We start from the raw sequence: 18,797 nt of genomic DNA, 5'->3' as shown, positions 1-18,797 counted from the left end.
CTGATGTGTAGAATTTATGAAGATACAATGAAGGGGATTGTAAAAGGCTTTACATGCCAAGAGAGTTTGTCTTCGGCCCAGGGGCACCAAGGAAGCACTGGAGTTTTTTGTTTTATTTTTAGACTCAGTTACAGAAAACAGAAATTAGAAATGGAATTATTCTATTAGTATAACTCTTAGTGTTTACCTCCTCCCATCTTTTTTTTTTTTTTTCCAATTAATGACATTGGCTGGGTGAACTGTCAATCAGCACTAGGAAGAGTCAGTGACGAATTTCATTGATTGCTGAAGCATGCTTTGGGTTTGATGCTGATTGATAGCCACTGAAGCCAATTGAGGTCAGGCTGCAGAGCTCCTGCGTCAGTGGTCCGTGGAATCCTTGAACTTCTGGCTGGTAAGGGACTGAGGGAAGAAACTTGACAGCAGGGACAGATACACACTCCTTATTTCATTGTGATTTGTATTGCAATGAACATAGTAGTTCATTTATATTTAACCCTCAAATTTAATTAAATTAATTTAAGCAATCAGAGCTTAAAACTGCATTAAGACTTTTGGGACACAATAATCAGTACTTTTCCTTTCAGAATATAATGTTATAATATATAATATAAATATAGCATATGATATATAGTAATCATATATGTTGATAATATTATGATGCAATAATAATATAACTAATACAATAACAAATACACTATTATAACAACCTTTATATAGTCACATCTTGATCTAAAACTTTGATATTGGCATATTATCAATATAATAATAATATTTTAGGACTGGCAAAGCACTTTATCCATATTATTGTATTTGATTTTTATAACAGTCCTTTGAGGTAGATGGTATTATTATTCCCATTTTACAAACATAGAAACTGAAGCTGAGCGGTGACATATTTCAGGGAGTGTCTGAGGCAGGATTAGAACTTGGATTTTCCTCATTCCAAATCCAGTATCATGGTACTTAGTCATTTAGGTTTTTAAATCCAGAACTGGGGGAGAGGGGAGAGTAGCGATTCTCAGAGGGTGTTTAATCAATAAGTGTTTTATAGATATGGAAATTGATGCCCAGAGAAGCAAAGACAATAAATATTTATTAAATGCTTACTGTGTGTTAGTATTGGGGATATAAAGAAAAGCAGAAAAGCTCTATAATTTGTTTAAAGTCATTCATATAGTAAATTTCAGATTTAGGATTTTATTTTAAATCCTTTGATTCCTGTGCCAGTGTGTTTCTACCCTACCAAATTTTTTTTTTAAAACACTTTTGTATGAAACTGAACATTTGTTTAAATTTTTTTTAAGTAAGTTAACTTTGGGAGGCAGCATGACCAAGTATTTAGAGATATGGTCTTGAAACCAGAAAGACCTGGTTTGGCCTCCCACCTCTGACATATACTTGCTGTGTGACTCAAAGTGAGTCATTTCTTAGTTCTGTGGGCAATTTCCCAGGTTTTAGAGAAAGTACTTACTTGAGAGATACATACACTAATTAATCACAGGTTTAACCCGTATTCCTATATTTAATAAGATGGTTAAAGAAATAATTTCTCTTTATGCCTCCTTTTGTGCTCTTTCTTCAATATGTCTTTTTTTCTGGATTTTACTTTTTTTTTTTCTTTTATTACTTAACATAGTTATTTAGAACCCAGTTTCTTAAACTGGTTTGTAACTCTATATGGGGTTTCATAACTTAATGTGGGAGTCATGAAATTATGATTTATTTTCATCTACCTATTTTATATCATATACCTATTTTATATACCTATAAACCTGGGTCAAATAAAAATTTCTTGGGCAAAAAGGGGTCAGAAGTGGAAAAAGTTTAAGAAGCCCTGATTTAGACTGCATGTATGTTGTTCTGATTTAGGTTTTTCACTTTGTATCTATAAATGCACATATTCCTTTGACTTTTATGTAAATGATGTATGGGGAGGATGCTATTCCATTTATGGAGAACAGTGTAAATGATGCTGTTGAGGTGACAAAATGAAAGTTATAGTGAGGGTACAGCATGCAGACCAATTTGGCTAGAGTGGTGATAGAGCAGTGGTTGGAAATAAGATTGGCAGTTTGGGAAAATATTGCAGAAGATTTTGAAGGTTAAGTAAAGCACTTTGGATATTCTCTAGGCAACAGGCTATCACAATAGGTTTCTTGAGCAGGTTTTATTTCAGGAAGATAAATTTTGTAGCATTCAATATAGACACAAAGTAACAAAAGATCATCAAAGAGATGTATGATCAGAAAAAGGAGGTTAATTCATCATGTAGTTAGAATGAGAGATAACAGATGAACAGCTTTCTTGCAGCATTGGTAAACATATAATGTCAAGACCATTTTGGATGGATCATCTCAGGAAGATTTACAGAGGAACCTGTACAAGAGTCACACAATATGAGAAGTTGCAGATAGATTGGAAGTACCCAGCAAGATTTCAGAATTTAAATATTGGTATACAGGATAAATTGGAATGGGGGACAATTTAGATAGTGAGACTACTTATGGAATGGTTAGGGTCTGAACTAGATTATCCCATTTTGGTTTGATTTGGGGGGGGGGTTCTGATATTTAGACATTTGTCACTCTTGACACTTCAGAATGGTTTTATTGATCAAAAGCCCAATTGTGATGCCACTTGAAAGTCTTCAAATTTTCCTGACACTCCTGAAACTCATTTGCCTTAAATCAGTCATTCTCTGTGTGAATGATGATGGTCCATTAAAGTGTCTGGTCTAGCCACTTGTAGCATTCCTATTTATAATTGGTATCCAATCAAATATACCATCAATTTTATCATTACTTTCAGTGAGGTTTGGAGTTTCTTCTCACCAACTGGCTTTCTTGCAGGTTCTTTTGCTCAGCTAAATAATCATTTATATACCACCTGTCATGTACCAGGCACTATTGTTAAGTGCTTTTACAATTATCTCATTTGCTTCTTGATAGTTGTAAATTGAACAAGTTTGAGAACTACTGCCTTGAAAATGTTGTTGCTGTTGTTGTTTTAAAGCACATTGTGCTCAAACCTGTGGCTTTTGGAGGGGAACTGACAGTGGGGAAAGTGATGAAACAGAGAAGTTAAAAGTAAGAAACTTGACTGGATCATATAAGAGTGAAGAGGTGGTAAGTCTAGTGTACAACCCTAATTATCTCTCAGTGGATTTGTTTCTTATATAAACAGTAGAGATGATGGCAATGGACAGAATGAGCATTGGAATTGGATTTAAAAATCCTGGAATTGAGTCCTTGCTCAATGAATGAATCAACAAACATTTACTAAGCATTTACTGTCTATCAGGTACTGTGCTCAATATTGGGGTACAAAGCTAAATGGACAAAAAGGGACTCTGCCCTTAAGAATCTCACATTCTAATGGAGAACTCAGCATGTAAATAATTAGGTACATTATGCTCAAAGAGACCACTGATAAGAAGTAAGTCTCTTGTCACACTAAAATGTTTATAGAAGGGTTTTGTTTTGGGTTTTTTTTGGTGATAGCAAACAATTCAGAGAAAAGTAAATATCTATCAGAAAATGTCTAAATAAATTATAATACATAATATTACTGGGCCCTAAGAAATGAATGTAAGGGTACAGAAAAACATAAAAGTATGAACTGATGTAGAGAATATATGGAATAACTATAACAGAATAAATGAGAATAAAAATTAAAAAAAAAAAGAATGCTGCAAAATTACAAAAACAAGCATGGCTCCAAAGAAGAGATTAAATATATATATATATATATATCCACCCTACCCTTTTACCTATTTTTAGATTTTTTTCCTGATTTTTTTTTCTGATCAGTTTTGTGGAATTTTTTCTTTTTTTAAATCTTTAATCCTGAAAAATCTTTTAATCTTTTAATTTAATTTTTAAAATTTTTTAAAATTTTAATTAATTTATTTTAATCTTTTTTAATTTTTAGTTTTAATTTTATATTATTATATGTAATTATCATATAAATGTAAATAAATATGTGTATTATATAATCTTTAAAGTTTTTTTTTATTAAAAAATAAGGTATTTAAAGATAGATACAGACTATATAGAAGGTAATCTAAGAGGGGAAGCCCCTTATTTAGCAGTTGGGGGAAACCACCTAGAGAAAAGTCTTCTGCAGAATCTGGGTAAGTCACCATTGTCTGTTTCAATTTCCTTATCTATAAAATGGGCATAAATAATAGTATCTACCTCTCAGGATTGTAATGAAGATAAAAAGAGACAATATTTGTAATTTGCTCTGTGAACTTTAAAGCAATATGTAAGTGTTAGAAATTATAACTCAGAAAATGAAATTAAGTTAGTCTGATAAGACCTATTCTTGACGTAATGCTGATTTTGGAATTTTTTTTTTTTTAACATTAAAGGGAACTTCATAGTATTAATTAATTAGTTTTTTGCTGAGGCAATTGGGGTTATGTGACTTCCCCAGGTCACACAGCTAGGATGTATTAAGTGGCTAAGGCTAGATTTGACCTAGGTCCTCCTAACTTCGGGGCCAGTGCTCTATCACACTGTGTCATCTAACTGCCTCCATAGTATTTATTGAAGATAAATTTACTTCTAGTCTTGAGGGAAGAAAAATACCACCAGGAGAAGGGAGAATAATATAGAATAAATACTCTTAGATTCTGTCACATTTAATTTTTAATTTTTATTTTCCCTAGTTACATGTAATCTTTTGGAGGGGTTATACATGCACATTCTTTTTTTTTTTTTTTTTTTTTTAAAACATTTCTTTATGAATCATGTTGGGAGAGAAAAATCAGAACAAAAAAGGAAAAACCATGTGAGAAAAAAAAAGGAAAAAGAAAAAAAAGTGAACATAGAATGTGTTGATTTACATTCAGTCTCTACAGTTTTTTCTCTGGATATGGATAGCATTTTCCATCCAAAGTTTATTGGGACTGCCTTGGATCATTTGAACCACTGAGAAGAATCAAATCTATCATAGCTAATCATCATATAAACAATATAATGTTTTCTCGGTTCTGCTTGTTTCTCTTAATATCAGTTCATGTAAATCTTTCCAGGCCTTTCTAAAACCAGCCTGTTCATCATTTGTATAGAACAATAATGTTCCATAATATTCATATACAGTAACTTATTGAGCCATTCCCCAATTGATGGTCATCTACTCATTTTCAATTCTTTGCCATCACAAAAAGAGCTGCTATAAACATTTTTACACATCTGTTGCACATTTTTATAGAAAAATTGGAAGTATATTCACTGATTCCATATACCCAATTGTAAAACCATCTAAAATACTTATACCAGGTCACTATAGCAAAGCTTCCATCTTCTCATGCTATGCTAACAACTCTATGGAAAGTTATTGGGTCAGACCTTGGCTTGGTTTTCAGAGGCCATGATAGTGCCATTGGGTTTCTTTAACATCCATATCCCCATTCCATTTTCCAAACCACAGAGGTTGAAGGATGAAGGGACAAAGGATCTACATTCTAAAACTTTTTCTCCCTCTTTAATATAGGCATTTCCAGCACAGATCTCATTTACAGTCTTCTCAGCGGAATGTGTGCAACTTTCTTTAACTGCTGGAACAAAACCATAGGTTTTATTGGTTTGTAACATGTGGAAGATATTCTTGGATATCCCTTTCCCAGTGAGGTGACTGTTTGTTTTTGTGGTCACTCCTGGGGCTTTGCTGGGCAACTTCTTCCTTTGATACTTCTTCCTGCTTTCCAATACTCACACTACTCTGCCCTCTTCTTCTCTAGTTCCTAACTTTTTCTGTCCTAATTCTTATTATACTCTCTGGAATATCCATTCTATGAATGAGTGAGGGAAAAAAAAACTTTATTAAGCACTTACAATGTGCTATGCACTGGATCTATAAATGGAAAATAAAGACAGTTTCTTGCTTTCAAAAAGCTCACATTCTTTTTTTTTTTTTTTAATGCTTTTTATTTTCAAAACATATGCATGGATAATTTTTCAACATTGACCCTTGTAAAACCTGTATTCCAAATGTTCCCCCACTTCTCCCCATTCCCTCTCCTAGATGACAAAAAATCCAATATATGTTAAACATGTTAAAAAATATGCTAAATCCAATATATGCATACATATTTATATAATTATCTTGCTGCACAAGAAAAATCAGATCAAAAAGGAAAAAAAATGAGAAAGAAAACAAAATGCATGCAAACAATAACTGAGTGAAAAACTTCAGTTACTCAGATACCAACAGGAACAAAATTATCAACTAGTACCCTGGTAGTATTTGGGGTTAAGGGAGAAAATTTCACAGTCCCTATGTCCGAGGTAGTGCCCATAGAATATGATAGTATAGAAGTGTTGGGACAGGTTTTTGTGATACCAGAGACTAGAGTAAATTTATTAGGAAGAGATTTAATCACCAAATTGTCAATTAGCCTCGTGATTCAAGGATCCCTGTTGGTACCTGTGCGGACTTATGTTATGAGAGAAATAGATAAGGTGTGCCCACAGGTGTGGGCAAATCCTGAGAAGTCAGGGCATCTTACGATTCCCGCCATCTGAGTGAGGATTAGAGCCCTGGCACTTATTGTCTGGGTGAGGCAATATCCTATACCTTTAGAAGGAAGAAAGGGGTCTTTAGCCCATTATAAAAAGGTTGTTAGATACAAACTTAATTGAACCCTGCATTTCACCATATAATACTCCTATTCTGTCTGTAAGAAAGAAAGATGGAACTTATAGGATGGTATAAGACTTGAGAGAGATCAATAAGATAGTTCTCCCCTCACACCCAGTAGTCCCAGATCCCTATATCTTAATGGGGAAGATACCAGAGGATAGTTCATGGTTTAGTGAGATAGATTTAAAAGATGCATTTTGGAGCTGTCCCCTGGCAGAAGAGAATAGGAATGTTTTTGCTTTTGAATGGGAAGATCCGGACACTGGGAGGAAACAATAGTATCATCGGAATGTACTTCCCCAAGGGTACTGAATCACCCAATTTGTTTTGGGCAAGTATAAGAAAGAATATTAGAAGATTTTGTGTACCCGAATAAGGGGACTAAAATATTGCAGTATCTAAATGACTTGCTTATAACAGGGAGAAAAAAGATTGTGTAGCCCAAACCACTATTTATTTACTTAATTTTCTGTGTCAGAAGGGACTGAAAGTATCACAAGAAAATTTACAGTTCTCAGAGAGGGAAGTGAAATATTTGGGACATCTGATAAGTAAGGGACAAAAGAAATTGGATTCAACTAGGATTGAGGGAATGCTCCAAATGACCAGGCCTAGGACAAAAAAAGAACTCGGGAAGTTCTTGGGACTGATAGACTATTGCAGAAAATGGATTGATGAATATTCATTGTTGACTAAATCCATATATATATATATTTATATTTGTTGGAACAAAAGCCTGACCAAATAAAATGGAGCCCTGAAACACAAGAAGATTTTGAGAATTTGAGGACAGCCTTACTATCTGCTCCAGTGTTAATGTTGCCATCCTTGGAGAAGCCTTTCCATCTATTTGTTAATACTGAACAAGGGGTGGCCCTGGGAGTGTTAGCCCAGAAAAGGGGAGGTCAGAGGCACCCAGTGGCCTTCCTATCAAAACTTCTAGATCCTGTACCCAGGGGATGACCTTCATGCATACAGGCAGTGGCAGCAACAACTGTTCTAGTGGAAGAAAGTAGAAAGTTAACTTTTGGGGGAAGTTTGATTGTGAGTGCCCCTCACCAAGTCACGTCAATCCTGAATCAAAGGAGTGGGAGGTGGTTAACTGATTCTAGAATACTAAAATATGAGGCCATCCTGCTTGAAAAAGATGATCTAGTGTTAACACAAGATTCAAATTTGAATCCGGCCAGTTTTCCGTCTGCCTCTCCTGGAGAACATACATTATTAGAAGATGATTGTATTGATGAGACTACAACTCAAAACGAAAACTTGTTGAGACAAGCTGATCTTTTTCTTCTACTGTGACATTATTATGTACATCATATTATTCTTGTTATTTGCCTTTGCAGCCCCAGTTCACAACCCATTATGAGGGAAAGATAATAGCTTCCAGAACCTGATACAGACTAAAGTGAGGGAAGATTTACAAGAGAAACCTCTCTCAACTGATATTCAATGATTTATAAATGGTTCCTCGAGGGTAGTAGAAGGAAAAAGACAGAATGGGTATGCTATCATCGACAGAGGAGGATTATCAGTTGTTCAGTCAGGATCCCTACCTGATAGCAGGTCAGCCCAAACTTGGGAACTATATGCCCTTGACCAAGCATTGATAAAGCTGAGTGGAAAGAGTGGAACAATCTACACAGACACTAAGTATGCCTGGGGAGTAGTACATGTATTTGGGAAAATCTGGGAGGAATGAGGTATAGTCAACAGTAAGGGTAAGGGATTGGCATATGAGGCCTTGTAATCGAGGTTTTGACCAATTTGATGTTGCCTGAGCATATAGCTGTTGTTTACATTAAGGGACACCAGCCTGGAGATTCCTTCACAGCTAAAGGAAATCATTTGGCAGATGAAGAGGCAAAGTGGGAGAGGGAGGATCTGCTGGTCTGAGGACATGATGGTGTTAATACCAGTCCTACCCTCACATATGTCTCCACCATCTTATACCCCAGGTGAGAAGCAAAAGCTCCAGACTCTTGGAGCCCAGGAGGATGCTAAAGGATACTGGTTCTTGCCTGATGGACGAAAGCCACTGACCAAAGCAGGTATGAATCATGTACTTCAACACTTACATCAGGGAAGACATTGGGATGTTCAGAACCTGTGTAATTCTGTGCTCACTAAGTACGTGACATCCGGATTGTATACTTTGACTTGTCAGGAGGTAGATGGCTGTCTCATTTGTCGAAGGACAAATAAGGCAGCTCTCTGGCGAGCTCCACCAAGCAGAAGACTCCCTGGCATTAGGCCCTTTCAGAGCATACAAGTAGATTATACCGAATTACCCCCTGTGGGGCGTCTCAAATACCTGCTGGTCATAATGGACCATCTGACCTCCTGGGTGGAGGCCTACCCTTTAAGCCACTCCACTACCTCAGCTGTGATCAAAATCCTCCTAGAACAAATCATCCTGAGGTACAGATTGGTGGAGCACATTGATTCGGATCAGGGTACACATTTTACAGCTAGACTTTTACAACCCTTGGTCAAGGTGTTGGAGATTACCTGGGAGTTTCATACTCCATGGCACCCTCCGTCCTCAGGAAAGGTGGAAAGGATGAATCAGGAGATTGAGACAGTTTACTAGATTAACCTTGGAAACCCGGTTGCCTTGGACTAAATGTCTTCTCTTAGCTTTGCTGAGGATTAGAACAAAACCTTGAAGGGATATTGGGTTGTCTCCTTATGAATTATTGTTCAGTCATCCATACTCAGGGTCACTGAATCCAGATAAGTCAGACCCAATTTTTGAGACTAAAGATATCTTTTTGAGAAATTATATTGTAAACCTTGTAGATCATTTATGAAATATACAATTGAAAGATCTCATTGCTCAGATCCCCCCTCTAGGTTTTGCTGTTCACCGATTCAAACCTGGGGACTGGGTCCTAATCCGCTCTTGGAGGGAAGACAAGTTAACTCCGAATTGGGATCCTGATTTTCCAAATGCTCCTGACTTCAGACACTGCTGTGAGGACCCGTAAACCCGGCTGGACTCATCACACCCAAGTTAAAGGACCAGTAGAGGCTCCTAAGGAATGGACTGTAGTTCCTAAGGGAGACTTGAGACTACAACTCAAAACGAAAACTTGTTGAGACAAGCTGATATTTTTCTTCTACTGTGACATTATTATGTATATCACATTATTCTTCTTGTCATTTGCCCTTCCAGCCCCAGTTCACAACCCATTCCTAGAGAAAGATAATAGCTTCCAGAACCTGATACAGACAATTGCTGACATTTTCTTCATCCGAGACTGCTGGATTTGTGGAAGACCTCAACAATTTGATCAGTGGCCATGGGTAGCTGTCCCTCTGAGCCCAGCTTGGCTCTTGAACAAAAGGTTGGATGTGCACAATGGAACGGAGTTTTGGTCCAACAAAGAGAAACATCAATGGTCCCTAATTGAGTCTGTCCCTGTCTGAATCAGACTGGAGAAGGGGAGTGGTTGGGAAATAGTGAGTGTGATTGGACTTACTCTGTGGAGACCAAGACAACCCAATTAGATTGCACGAAGTATACACATAGATGGAATCAAACCCATATTCAGTGCAACAATGGTATATGGCGTCCTTGCACTAATTCAGGATGGGAACTAGATTATTGCCAATTTCCACCATGCCGAAATCTGAATTGGCCTCCAGATCGATGTGAAATCGTTTTACTCGCCGGGGATGAGCATGGTCACCCATGTGGGCCCTGGCAAATAGCAGAATGTATGAGGCGGGAGGAAAAGGGAATCTCAACCCAACCTTTGTATCAGTGGGACTGGCAAAATTCAACCTGGGCTGGATACTTCACTTCCTTCTGGAGTATAAAGGATAGATCTGAAGCTAACATTATGAGCTGTAGTTTTAAAGGAAAACAGCAGTTATGGAGATGTCAATATAAGGACAATATATGGACTCTTTACTAGAGTGGTCCATTGGGGGACAAGGACTCTCAGTATTATCCTGTAGTATTCAATAGGACCAGAATCTTTGAATCAGACCACCCTGCATTGAAGGGGCATTATTGGATCTGTGGTCAAACTGCTTATACCCACCTACCTCTTAACTGGACTGGTGTGTGTTATGTTGGATTAATCAGGCCGAAGTTTTTCTTTTTACCTGGCACAGGTAGGAATCATCTAGGGGTCCAATTGCATATTGATTTAGAACGAGAGAGACGAAGGATTGATACTTCTCTCACTCAAACTGGAGATGTTAATGGATGGGGGGACACATGGCCTCCTGAGAAGATAGTTCAAGAATATGGACCAGCCACATGGGCTCAGGATGGTAGTTGGGGATATAGGACTCCTATGTGTATATTAAACAGATTAATTCGGCTCCAGGCAGTTTTAGAAATTGTCACTAATCATACTACCATGGCTTTAGACCTGTTAGCTGAACAGGACACCCAAACCAGAGAAGCCATTCTACAACATAAGTTAGTTCTAGATTATTTGTTGGCAGAGGAGGTGGAGATATGTGTAAAATTGAATCTTTCTACTTGTTGCATGAAAATTGATGATAATGGAAGAGCTATAAAGGAAATTACTAAAAATATCAGGAAACTGGCTCATGTTCCTGTAAAAATTTAGAACCCCCCATTTGGTAATTCATGGTGGATTTGGTTCGGTGGCAGCTGGTGGAAGCAAGTATTATGGTTTGGACTGATTGCACTTCGTGGAATTATACTGTTACCAATCTGTCTTCCTTGATTAATTTGTCTCATCACTGGAGTGATTCATAAAACCCTAACACGAGTTCTAGGGAACCAGAGCAAGATGTGTATGCTAATGTTACAACATCAGGGACGGACACCAGTTAATAAGGAGGATACTAATGATGAAGACAATGATATTCAGAGTAATGTGTTATTACAACAATTTCTACATGCGAGATCTTCAAAACATTAGAAAACAAAAGGGAGGACTGAGTGCAAGTAGCTGAAGTGAAGATCTCTCACTACCATTGACTAAACTAGATCAAGCCTGCAGACCTAAGTTTCGGTTTCTTGAAGATCTCTCATAATCATTGACTAAAGCAGGCCTAAGTTTGTTTCTTTAAAATCATGTTTGGCGGGGAGGAGGAGAGGAGAGAAAGATTTATAACCTGTCAACATTCCAGTTCCTAATCATGGAACACAACCTATATAACCAATCAGAATGTATGAGGGGTACTGGAGGTGAGTCTGGGCTTTTTCTTGGGGTACTTTGTATAAAAGTTGCAAGTGGGCACTCGGCGGTGGATCTTTCCTGGCTCCGAACACATCCCATTTGCTCGGAGTTTGGGATGATCGTCCGGCTCTTGCGAGGTCCTAATAAAGCTTTTGTTCTACACCTTGAGATGCCCCTGAGAGTTTAATTTTGGATAAAATTGTCCCACACATATATACATATTTCTACACATCTGACTACATATATATATTATATACATATGTCTTCATATATCTATACACACTCACACACACATATATCTTAAGTGAAAAAGAAAGATTCACATTCACCTATGTTAAGGGAGGAAAATGCATAGCTAGACTCCTAAACTCCTAAAGCAACCTGCCTGTCTCCAGCACAGCTGCCGGCTCCCTGCCTTGTCAATGATGTTCTCCGATGATATCCTGGCACACATCTCTGTTATTTCTGCTTTTCTGCGGGCATCTCCATTGAGGTGCTTTCTGCTGCCACTTGCAGGTCTTCAGCTGCTATACAGCCTTTTCACCTGTATTTTCAGTTTACAATCCCACACAATTTCACCTTTGTGATGGATGCCAGGCTGGACTCTCTAGTATTTAGGAAATTCCCTTAAGTATTTTCCTTTTCTTTATCCTTGTGGTTTTTGCTGTAGTCTGCTATTGTGTCCACTCCTTTCCACTCTCATGATGCTAATTATGTCTCTTGAACATCTCAAACAGAGATTAACTTTTGTGAGCGGATCTGATTTCAAGAACTTGTGAATGGAGTTACAATCCATAAACAACTGACACTAAATGACCAAGATGCTTTGATATTATTTAGGTGACTCATACAACACAGGATGGAGCACTTTAGCTCTTTTACCCTCAAATGACTGGTATTTCATATAAGGAAATTCCTTACTGTCTCTCTTCCTTCAATTCCAGGTTCACAGAATAGTTTAGAGCTGGGATGAACTTTAGACATCATTGAATCCAACCTCCTCATTTGGGCAGATGGATGGCATAATAGATGGATCATCTGGAGCTCAGGAAGATCAGAGTTCAAATCTAGCCTTGGATTAGCTGTGTGATTCTGGGCAAATCACATTGTTTCTGTTTGCCCATCTCTAAAATGGGGATAATAATATCCCCTACCTTCCAGAATTATTATGAGGATCAAATGAAATAATTTTTGAAGTGATTAGTGCACTGCCTGGCACATACTAAATGCTATATAACAATTAGCTATTACATTATTACTAATGAGGAAACAGACCTATAAAGATGAAGTGACTCATCCAAAAGTCACCAAAAGGCAGACTTCTGGACCTAGAGTCCAAAAGTTGTTGTTTCATTCACTTTTCGATTGTATTCAACTCTTCCTTATCCCATTTGGGTTTTTCTTTTCTTTTTTCCTTTTGGGGTTTTCTTGGAAAAGATATTGGAGTAGTTTGCTATTTCCTTCTCTAGCTCATTTTACAGATAAAAAAACAGGCAAGCAAGGTGAAGTGATTTGCTCAGAGTCATACAGCTAGTGAGGCCAGATTTGAACTCAGGACCCCTTTTTCCAACTTCAGGTCTGGTATACTATCCATAGTGCCTTTAAAGTCAAAAAGGACTGATTCCAATTCATGCTCAGATACTATAGGTGTCAATATGGAGATGACACCAGGCAAGTTACTTCACCTTTGTCTACTTCAGTTTCCACATCTGTAAAATGGGCAGGATTTTGAGAACCTTCCAGGATTTTGAGAACAAAGTGAGATATTTGTAAAGCATTTTGTAAACTTTATAATCAGCAATATCACTTGCATTTGTATAGCATTTTTAAGTTTTAACCTTAAAGGAATTTTCATCTCTTAAACATAATTTTTTTGATGTGAGCAATTGTACATGCTACCTTGCTTTTTGGGCCCAGAAACTAGACAAAACATAAATACAGCAGACTTAGCTCATTTATGAATGACCATTTTTATAGTAAATGCACATCATATTGGAAAAAGCACTAAGTTTGTAGCCAGATCCCATAGTAGTCCATGATATGACCTTGGATTGATCATTCATTTTGCAAATCTTAAAAGGTCCAATAAATGTGAGTCATGGGGCAGCTAGGTGGCGCAATGGACAGAGCACAAGCCCTGAAGTCAGGAGGACCTGAGTTCAAATCTGACACATGGGCAAGTGACTTAACCCCAATTACCTAAGCAAAAAATAAAAATAAGATAAATGTGAGTCATTTTTATTATTGAACCTCTTTGGGCCTCAGTAAAAGAAAGGATCAGACCTTGTTCCTAAGGTCCTTTTCTGCTTGAAATCTCCTAATTTCTGGTATCCACAATGATATTTGTAAAGCAATGAATGATTCTGAAATTGTCTTACAAGTTCTAAAGAAAAAAAAGGTTACCTTCAGTATCATTATACAATTCATTTAAGAAACGGTGTCGTACTTTGACTAGGGTTGGAATTCACATGAATCGAAATTCAATTTGAATGGGACTGATTGGATGAAGTATTTCTCAGTATTGAGTCACATGATCCCTGTTCCCAGAGCTGGGGTCCTGGGAAGATCATTTGATCTCTGAAAGGATGAACTTTGAACGCTGGGATACAGGAAGTGGCAAGGAAGTGACATGACCTGTGGGAGGCAGCCAACATTGGTGACCATTGTTCAAGAATGGTTACGTCCTTTTAGTCTATCCAATGAGAAGGCTCAGGTCTTTTGCTTTTAAACCCTGAACAAGCCTCAAGTTGGCCAGGTTTCAGGAGCACATGGAGTTGGGATGCCACTTTGCATCAGTAGAGGGAGTTTCATTCAACAAGCATTTATTGTCTGCCTGTTAACCCAAGAATTCTTTACAGCAGTCAAATTACTGTACTCTCATTCTTTGTATATTGGCAATCCACATTACATTATGTAGCCTATGTAAAATAATTTTAGGGGTCCTTATTCCCACCTCCCACTATCACTGACATGTTGATCTCCAGAGTGGAGCTATAGCTTCCCCTTAGGATTTTAGGGCTACCCCAGAGATATAGTAAGTGGGTTTTTTTTTTTTTAATTACTTTATTTCTTTCTTTTTTATCACTTACTCTTTTTTTTACTTTTTTTCTTACTTTCAAAAATTATTGGCTCAAGACCCCATTCTGCTATATTCTTTTTAATATCAGTTGCTAGTTATCATCAGCATTTCACTTATATCATTGATTAATAAAGTGATTAGCATTTTAATAGCACTAATTAGTAAGATACAAAGTTCCAAAAGCCTTTCCAAATAAGGTTACGAAAAGTTTTCTCTCCAGTGGCTTAACTTAGCTTTTGGATGAGTTTCTCCTTTTCTGCAGGGCATTAACAATTTTGCTATCAGGTTGATATACCTGTAGATACTCAGTGTTCTGCCAGTTTATTGGGCTTGGTTGCTAGCAAACTTTGGTGTGGACTCCAGTTTCTGCACCTTTGGTTCCTCACTCTTTTGAAGCTTTCAAAGTCGCAGATATCATCAATACTTCATAATAATAATAACTAGTATTTATATTGGGCAAATGCTTTATAAATGTCTTCTCATTTTATCACCTACCAGCATAAAAAAATAGACACAACAGAGAGAGAAGTTCATAGACCTTGGCCCAAGTCAGGGTTGGGACCTTCAGTTCCTGTCTCACCTGGAGGCCTACAGCAGTTTGCTCTCCTCACTCAAAGGCAAGCTAGGAGAAAAGAGGTCTAGTTGCTCCCAGGTTTTCCTCATATTTTCCTGAATATCTGCCCATTATCTGTGTTAGGGAGCAAAGCTTTTCTATTATAAATACCCAGAAGAAGACTCACTAAACATCCATTTTTATCTTTTGAATATGGACTCTCATTGATCAGTTACACAAAATTGCAATTTTTTCCTAGACAAAATATTTGACCAATAAGAACACTACATTTTTCAATCTTGTTGGGTGCCAGAGTCTGTTGTGTTTATTATGAGGCTGTCAGTTTAATATGCCAGCGATTGTATGCTTGTTGTTAGGCCGAAGATTTCTAAATTTGGGTGGTCAGTATAACAGCTTTAATAAATTCTCCTTAGTTCATTTGATTTGAACCATTGTAAGTGAAATATTCAGGAGAAATATTAGACCTCTGCAACCAAAAAATAAAATAACACATTTCTTCATGTAGTCTTCAATTTTGTAAGAATTTTAATATAAAAAGGTAAGCTGTCTGTGGTCATTTTAGAGACATGACTTCATTATAAACGGATCAGCCCATAATGGGTTTCCTTTCACTAAATCATATGTATCATGCACATCTGTTAAAGAGCCGGCAAAATGTCTTGTTTGGGAGGTCAATATGGTTTTACCATTACATAATCCACATAGGGAGACAACAACATAGTCATTTCCAAGCTTCTAGTTGAAATGTTGAGGAAATCTGATATTTCTCTTTAATCCCTTTCCTGCAGAGGGTAGTTCATGTTGCACCTGGATTGAGGGATTTGCACAATTTAAGGGCAAATATCCAGTTGGAAAAGTAGGAAAGACTTCAAGAGATGGAGTTTGTAACTCTCCAAGACCCACCAATATGCAGACAATTTAATAGTATGACTTAACAGTGACACAGCCAGAGTTCCCAGAAGAAAATAATTTCCATTTCCCTTGATGCAAGTTTTCATGAAATAGGGATTGTTAATGTGCCTGAACTTAGACCAACATTAGGAAGAGCTCTGAAAATAAGTGATTTTCCAGTAATTTTCTCTAAATGTGACAGGGGAAAGTTCTGGCTGAATACTGATGAATATGTTCTGAATTCTGTGATATGAGTATGTATAACGGAAATTTTTCTTTCTTTTTTTTTTGTGAAACCAAAGTACATTCTTATATCACGCTTACTTTCTTAAAATAATTAAAGATCATAAAGGTAATACTAGAAGATTATAGGGAAATGGGAAGATCCTTGGTTAATGACAATAATAATGGGTATTTTATTTTTAGACAAAATATCAAAAGTTGCACTGGACAATACTAGCAAAAAAGGACATCTTACAGTATAGACAAATAGCAGAATTCTAAGTAAATGCTTTCTGAAGTGACATATGTCAATTATTTTTCTTAAAGAGAAAAGGTTACTTTAGAACTAACTTAAATGTAGAAGCAGTATAACCTTTAGAGAGAGAAAAAATTTGTGTGAGTTCTGTTTCTATACTCTCAGTTACTGGCAAAAGAATTAACAAAGCATAATCCCTCTGCCTCTAATGCAAAAGCCATTTTTCTATTTGTTCTAAAGGGCAGGCTATTTTGAAGATTTTACGTGATCCCAGTAATGAACATATAGTTGAGTCTTATAATGGTACAATTATTTATATTTAAAAGTTATAAAATTAAGGCTTTAAACTTTAAGTTTGTTTTATGCCACGAAATTATACTAATAGAGTTCTAATGTAGCATTGGTAGATGACTATGGGACTCTTGAATTGGATTATACTAATTTTTTTTCTCTTCCATAGTATTTTATTTTTCCAAATACACATAAAGATAGTTTCCAATATTCATTTTGGCGAGAGTTTATGCTCCAAAATTTTCTCCCTGCATCCTCTATCTCCCTCCTCCCCAAGACAGAAAGCAATCTGATAAGATTAAACATGTACTGATCTCAGATCAAGTAAAAGCAAAGATAGATCTAATTAAAAACAGATAAGGAAGGAAACTATATTTTACTAAAGGGTACCATAGAAAATGAAGCAATATCAATACTAAACATATATGTACCAAGTGGTATAACATTCAAATTCCTAGAGGAGAAGTTGAAGAATGCAAGAAGAAATAAATAGCAAAACTATGCTAGTGGGGGATCTCAACCTTGCTCTCTCAGAACTAGATAGATCGAACCACAAAATAATAAGAAAGAAGTTAAGGAGGTAAACGGAATGTTAGGAAGTATGAATGTAATGTAGCAGGGTCTGAGACACAGAGTGTTCCAAGGGAGAATTAGAAAAAAGAGCATGCATGATACAGTAGAAAAAAGATTGGCTCTGGAGTCAAAGTATCTGAATTTAAATCTCGGACATTTAATTTATGTGTAACTTTGGGCAAATAATCATTTTGTGCCTCATTTTCCTTATATATAATATGAGGGATTACACAAGATGACCTCCAAGATCTTTTCTCACTCTGAATTTATGATCCCAAGATCTGGATTAAAATCCTGCTTCTTGACACTTCTGTGCAATGAGGGGCAAATCACTTAAGTTTTTTGAATTTCATTTCACCATATATAAAATAATGCAACCATGAGCAAATCACTTAAGCTTTTTGAACTTCATTTCACCAAATATAAAATGGGACTGATAAGTACTTTCCTTACAGGGTTGTCAGGATCACATAAAATATATGAACTGTGGTCCAGGGTGTCCCAAGGATTCTGGACTCACATAAACCAGTCCCCATTTTTGAAGCCTGATTGGATTAATCCAGAAAAATCTACAAGAGAAAATTTTTGTTTTTTTGTTTGTTTTGCTCTTATTGAACAAAAGTGGGTAGTGGAGTCCCTTTCTACACAAGTATAATTCATTGCCATTTCCAAACCATGCTGCTACAGATGTTAACATCTCTTGTTGCCTTCCTAGCTCCCCAGTTTTTCTTACATGGTCTTTTTTCCCCAATAATATTATAAACTCCGTGGAGGATAGGGACTATCTTGTTTAATTATGTTTGTACCCAAAACTCAGAGCACAACACTTAGCACAAAATAAATGTTTAATAAATGACTTGCCATTTATTCAGTGTACAATATGTATATTGGCTATGGGTTAGCTGGTGTTTTTTTTTTTTTTTATCATAAAAACTTCACCTCAGTCATTAGTCTGTTTCTCAGTCACCAATCAAGAGGTGGCTTTAATCACCGGGCACCAATCAAAGCAACAAGTTCCCTCTGTCATCCTTAGTGAGGAGACTAGCTCCTTGTAAGATGCTCCCAGCAGACCAAGATCCACATCCT

The 18,797-nt window shown here is 36.7% G+C and overlaps 1 long non-coding RNA gene across 1 annotated transcript; it reads left to right on the top strand.

The window, feature by feature from the left end:
* The first annotated feature begins 255 nt into the window (after window positions 1-255).
* LOC116419079 lies at window positions 256-11,960 on the top strand. Its single transcript, XR_004229311.1, has 3 exons — window positions 256-394; window positions 8,613-8,705; window positions 9,511-11,960. It is a non-coding gene; the product is annotated as an uncharacterized LOC116419079 (long non-coding RNA).
* Window positions 11,961-18,797: the final 6,837 nt, after the last annotated feature.

Source organism: Sarcophilus harrisii, chromosome 4, assembly GCF_902635505.1.
Source record: "Sarcophilus harrisii chromosome 4, mSarHar1.11, whole genome shotgun sequence".
Taxonomy (NCBI): Eukaryota; Metazoa; Chordata; class Mammalia; order Dasyuromorphia; family Dasyuridae; genus Sarcophilus; species Sarcophilus harrisii.
This window is presented reverse-complemented; position numbering and strand designations above follow the sequence as displayed.